The sequence below is a fragment of the Amyelois transitella genome, chromosome 2, assembly GCF_032362555.1.
Source record: "Amyelois transitella isolate CPQ chromosome 2, ilAmyTran1.1, whole genome shotgun sequence".
In the NCBI taxonomy this organism is placed as follows: Eukaryota; Metazoa; Arthropoda; class Insecta; order Lepidoptera; family Pyralidae; genus Amyelois; species Amyelois transitella.
In genome coordinates, this window is record NC_083505.1 from 8,865,317 (window position 1) to 8,872,097 (window position 6,781).

Sequence of the window (6,781 nt, forward strand, 5' to 3'; positions counted from 1 at the left end):
CAAGTGACCTGAGCAATATATACGGATGTCGACTGTCGAGATAGGGTTCAGTTCATCTGCGACAATAAACCTATGCATACAAGCTTGACATACATAAATTGAAATTAATAGATGTACAGTGGAATAGTAAATGTTGGTCATGTCTCTTTATTGTTAATCGTCTCATAAATTTTGAACATACACAAATGCTGAATAAGGCGGTTCGGAAACAGGTTGAGATATAGATTTAGAATTCAATTGAATATTCTTGTATATTCGTTCTTATTTGTACCTATTATAGACTAGGACTCGAAATTGTACCCGTAACAAGTAAAAATAGGTGTCGTAAAAATAATTTCGGAAAGGAAGATTATTTTAACTATAGGAACCTCAAAAACTAATAAAGTTTATCCGGTATATTCCATAGAAACATACACAGACACTACATGTATAAGTATACTTATGAGCAAAGCTAGAGAAGGCCTTGGCCCCACGCTACGAATATTTCGGTGAACCGGATGTCTATCCACTAAATAATTTAGAATTATGCGAACCTGTATGACTTGATTCTTTTGACATTCGAGTACGCAGAGAAGCCAATACAAAACTACAAAAGCAAAGAAGTCAATAAATGTGTAACAAGTCAGAACCTCTTGCATATTAACTTATACATACCTACTTTCGATTGCATTCTCAGTTGTTAGCGTTAAACTTTGGGAGCCCATTAAGACACCGTAATCATATTGACTTTTGTGTTAAAAAAAAAATCGTAATTTACTTGCCTAACAACGACCCTTTTTGAGGGTTTTGGTGATTTTTTTCCTTTAATCGTATTTAACGACTTTCACAGAAAATATTGGGTGAATAAGACTTGAGTTATTTACAATTTAATTCTGTTTTCTAAAATTATTCGTCCATTACCAAATGAATTTCCCACGTAAGTACCTTCCAGCGTAACAGCCGAAAAAATTGGCAAAGTATCGTCTAATATTATAACACAAACAAGACAGGCCTTAATATCATTTTAAGTACCTACATTATTTATAACCTACAAAATAACGGCGTACAATGGCGTACTTTCGCTATGAGAAGAATTAAAGAGTGTTTTATTTATAACTGCAAAGTGCTCTTTACTGATCCCTCGGGTCGGGATTACTTTCGGCGTCCGGGTATGTATATTGCTCTGTTATTGGAATGTGTGGGAGCCGTGTTGGGTGTACAGTCAACAGAATAGCCGTAGCAGAAATGTTTAAACTATATGTCGTAATAAATTTCCACATACCCAGGCAGGTATAATCATGGCTTGCGGAAGTCAAATTATCAGAAGTATGTCCAGCCACGTCGTTTTGACGTCGCCCCAGATTATTTACGATAAAATGTTTTAAATTGAGGACGCTGAAGATCGGACAAAATGAACAGAAAAGTGTTACAAAGTGGACCTCGAGCCCTATAGCTGCGGAGGCAGAGGCACTCTACTAGGCTACTGAGAACACACGAACATAAGAGACAGAGTAGATACTAAAATGAAATTAGTTAATTGACTGCTCCATGTGTTGTTGTCTGTACGTTGTGAGCTATTGATTCCTTCAGGTCTATTGCGTGGATTCCTCCGCCACGTCTTACCATGCCGCCCCCTACATCAAATATTTATACAGGAACGTACTTATACCTACAGCCGGGTGCCACTGACCCGTTCCAATGACTCTCATCAATTACTAACACATATCCTCTGTGTCTGCCTGTCTTATTTTTTCAATATTTTATTCCTATTCATCCAATATATTCGTCCATCGGTAGGTAAAATTACTTCAATGCATCTAGAACTTTCGAACCCATTTCACTATTCACAACAGGTGACTATTTCATTTGTTTCTTTACGCAAATAAAACAAACGCGATAAAACAAACTACAATTTTACAAACTAGTATATAACAGGGGAGTAGACTCGAAATTACTCGAAAATACGACAGTTTAAATAACTGTAAAATTATTATAGGTAAAACTAATTTTTGCCCGGTTATTCATACTACCTGCGTGTCCGAGCGGTGGATGTCAGAAAAGCCATAATATATATATATATATACAGTATAAAATACGGCTCGTTTAATATTACAGAACGTACAGAGTAATTTCCACATCTTTATATAGTGGACACCTATGTCATCCTCATTTTTTGGCATGCCATACTTCAGCAATTTATTTATTTCATTAGAATTTCAAATAATGTTTCCATTTCACGATGTTGTCATTACTCGGATACTCGCTAATTATCCCATGTGCGCTCGTTGTGCGCTCTAGGGAAAACTCATTTTGTTACTTACAAATATAATGAAAATACCCTAAAAGTAGATAGGTACTCATTGTTACAGTATCTAAGTACCTATTATTGTAAAGCTATAAAAGTGGACAGGTATTTTTGCCTGTAGAAAAGAAAACAATTTGAAATAAATCTGAAGTGGTTTAAAATACATTTGTTATTAAAAGAGTGTAGCATTGATTTCATAACCTCTATTTTTATAAAGCAAACACGAGTGTCGTAGAAAGTAGCGTGACCTGCCGCGCCCTAAGCCTTCGCCGTATTCGTTAATGGCCACAAAAATGATGGATTGCAAAGTCAAAAAATGACGACCGACAAAACTGATTTATCATATATGAACGCTAAAAAAAACACATTCAGCCATTGCTCACGTACACAAATTGCTATATACACACATGCCCTCTAAAAGGACGTAAAAATACTTTTACAGCCATTCTTGCTAGAATATTGTTACATTGGAATGTTCTGTTTGCGAAGAAGGTAGGTAAGTATTTATATTAGACAGCTAAGACTTTATCAAACTCCAAATGTGCCTACCACCAAACTAAAAAATAACATAAAAAGATTCACTTCATAATTAAGCAGTCATAATTTAAAAAATCTAAATATCCATAAAATGCGATAAGAAGTTGAAAATAGTGAATACAAATATTTAAATTAAAACGTGCATATGATCATGTCTTTAACCCTAGCGATGTGGACAGAGTCAATAGCTTTGAAAATACTGTAAGGTCACTTACAGCTGTGTTGCTTAATGATGGAATGAAGATTAAAAAATTCCCAGGTTGCTAGCTCATCGCCTTAAAGAAGAATCCTAAGTTCACTAGCCTATCCCTTGAGTAACTTTAACAAGCTGCCTGACATGTACAAACCTGTAATTAACCTTAAATTTTCAGTTTTCTATATAGGTAGGTAATTAATAAACTTATGTTTTTACAAGAATAAAAAAACAACTTTATAAGGATTTATACTCTTCGCATACTTCAAGACGCTCTTTTCTTGGATTTTAGGACGACTAGAGCGCTTCTCATAACCACACCTGACCTCTTTTCCTTTCCAGACACCAATTAGCACGCATACTTGAGTTTTCAGCCAACATGAAAAGGATTTCCACAAAAATTCCACGAGATAAAGAAGAAAAATAATCTCATTTATCTTGTTCCTACGCTTTCATACTAGTCTGGTAGCGAACAAAAAACATAGTGTATGCCAGCTGCTTTTTTTCTGCACAGATTCTAATAGATGATCAAGTAAAAGACTCATAATGTTGGGATTTTTTATTTTTTTGAGGCCGGCACCGTCCATTATTTATATAAATTTCATTTCCATCATAAAGCCATGCATCTGAACGTAGTCTTTCAGTCTTTCCGAGACTGTTGGCCCTGTCTAAGTACTCTATATGAGATAAATGTGATTCTTGTATATATGAGATAAATAAAAAGCCATTTTAGGTCGATATTCAAACGTATGATTTTACTTTTACCTTAGACTATTTTTAAGTAAATACATTAATACAAACATACATATAGTGACTTCTATATCCCCTGCATGGTAGACAGAGTCATTTTTTTAATTTTTATTTTCATTAGAGATTGAAGCACGGGTTTAAAATGTTACATTACTAACAAAAACAACCATCAATTGTGAATTAATCTAATGGCACTAATCTAAAGCAATTACTTGGCTTACCCAATAAATGTGAAACGGCTAAAGATCAATTTAAGTTCCAGCGCTTTCACAAAATTACTAGCTGATTTAAAACAAAACTTTGTATTAAAGAGTAAAGTTTTTAAAGGTATGTGAGACTATATACTTTTGATGTTTTAAGTCAACTCTTGTACTTTATATTGATCTTCAAGTTAAAAACTACTCACTTCTAACTTCATATTTAGACTATCTTGGAGACATGAATGTATCAATCGTAATGATCCTTTTTAAAGACTAAAAAGTTATGAAAATCTAAATATCGTTCAACCACCTAAAATCACGTTCGAAATAAACAACTTCAATTTATTTTAAGAATAGCTTCGAATCCAACCAACCCAATTCCATTGTGTCTGAAATGCTGCGGTTTCAAAGGAACACAATGACTTGGCTCTTGTCTTTGTTTACGTTCATTTACAGAAATAGGCTATATTTTATCCAAAATCAAATAAAGCTTGATAAAGTATACTGATAAAGCGAACGAGTTTGCATGAGGCACGATATGAATGTGGATGAAGTGGGAGAAGTATTCAGCTTTTGTTGCAAGTGGAAAGATGTAGTCTCTGCCGACCTTTTAAGTAGTAGCCGAGTTTTTTAATCTTCTAATTTATTCTATTTTTCCCCACCTTGTGATATATTTCCCACATATCTCAGCTAGATGTGCACTCAGCCAGCTGATAAAAAAACCTAGTCGTGAATTTGCATTGAATTATTCTTTCTTTAAATTTGCGTTATATTTATGTAAGGGATATCTACCGAACAATAATATATTTTTTATGATGTCTGTAATTATGAAAGTTTGTGAATTTATATATTATCTTGTGGAATATTTACTCAATAGAGATACAATTGATGTGCCGAATCTATTCGAAATGTATGTATTTTTGTCGTGCGTGATTATTATATATATAGTATATACTCATCATCAAATTTATTTCATTTCGTACACGTATCTATTGTAATAATAACAGTTCTCATCAATCAAATTAATTAGGCGATAGGTTAACTGAACTTCAGTGTTACAATAAAGAGACCAGCAGTTAAATGTGGCAATCTAGCCGTAAATACCGGTTACGGTGGCCCGGCGGCCCTTCCCTGCCCTTATTTGAAAATCATTTGTGCCTCCGCACTACTTACCTACCGAACTAAAACAAATTTAATACCGTTTGTTTTCAAGTGGAAAAAAGTGTTTTGTTTTACAAGAAATCCAATGAAAAACCGTTATATATATACTCTACTTTATGAGTTTGTGAATTTCTACAAATAAATTTTATTAGAGTGTTCGATTTCTATAATTTGTCGTGACTGGATTTCTTTCCAGTAATCCTATCCAGAACTATCATGTATGCAAGAGCAGATGAATTGATGATCCCAACGCAGCCTCTATGATTATGTTCATGTCATACACATTAACAAAATCTCTGAAGGTGGCCACGCAACAATAAATAAATGTAGGTATATTTCTAATGTTCTACAACCCACTGTTTTTAATTTTAAAGGAAAAAAACAACTTATTGGCCCGTTATGCACATTGCAGTTGCTTGGCTTCGCAAAGTGTTGCGTGGCGAGATTTGGCACGTTTTGTATGACGTCACGTACACTCCCTGTGCTCAGAAATGCAACATAAAACTGAAACGCCGGTCTCTGGATTGTCGTTAAGTATTAAGAAGTCCATAAGTAGTTTTCATTAAGTAGTTTAAATGTATCCATATCACTCTACTTAATAGGTAGAATAAAAGAGTATAAACATTTTACACCAACCCGTTAATTGTACTTGTATTAAGTATTATGATTATGTCCAAAATAAGTAATAAAAAATAAGATTTCTTGGAATATAAGTATTATAATTTGAAAGTTCAAAGTGAACATAAAAAATATTGAACAAATTTGCAAAAGCAATCATTTACATGCGAGCAAAGCTTTGAGTGTAGATAATCATGATTACATGACATGACCCGTGTACAGTAATGGAAATTCAGATAAGAATACAAAATTGAAGAAGGCTTCAACCAAATGCATTTACTTATAGTATGTAGCCTCGTTGTTGTAAGCCTTATACAGTATTATAGACCTTAGGTCTAGATCTTAAGGTTGTGAATCTTTAAAAATCAATTTCAATTTCCATCTATTAAGCGTCGTTTGCTTCTTGCCTTTCAATGCCTTATACGGTCTCGGAAAATGCAATAACTTACACATATTATCATTTCTGCAGTACACAGCCATACTTGACAATTATATACATAAAAAAGCCTTTTCAATTTCAGGCAAATCGCCAGATAGTGAAATAAAAATACAGCAACTGAAAACTTTGAAAAGTTAAAAGCGTTGGATACCTGTGAAGGGCGCCATCCTGGCTATAGGTTAGCGCAGTCACTGAATAATAGATGCAGCGGGCAAGGTTATCTCCGTGTGAACACTACAATCCGTTGCGTTTGGTCGCCACTGGCTTCGTATTCAGTGCACGGGCGTCGTCGGCTGGTATACGTCAGAGTAACGAGGTTATAGTATAAGAAATGGGGTGGTGCGGGCGGTCAGGCGACACGACGCGCTCCCGACTTGGTGGCAGAGCGAGTGATCGCGTGCCGGCTGCTACCCCGCCGCCCTCCGGCCGGCCGGCTGGTACGTTTGTAAAACAACGTGGCTACAAAACTAAATGCAAATGCAAAACTAAATATAGCAACATGTTGTTAGTCGATAAATGTCATTCAATGGCACACGCTAGAAATTAATATTTATAAAGGTCTGAAACAAACCAAAAAAGTACAAAAATAATAAAAGTCA

At 34.8% G+C, this 6,781-nt stretch overlaps 1 protein-coding gene across 1 annotated transcript in view; it reads right to left on the minus strand.

Annotated features, from left to right (window-relative positions):
• LOC106133547 (putative uncharacterized protein DDB_G0282133) overlaps positions 1–6,558 on the minus strand; it is a 32,380-nt gene extending 25,822 nt beyond the window's left edge. Inside the window, exon 1 of the mRNA XM_060954452.1 lies at positions 6,334–6,558. The gene's annotated coding sequence lies outside the window, so the exon portion shown is untranslated. The remainder of the gene's footprint in view (positions 1–6,333) is intronic.
• Positions 6,559–6,781: the final 223 nt, after the last annotated feature.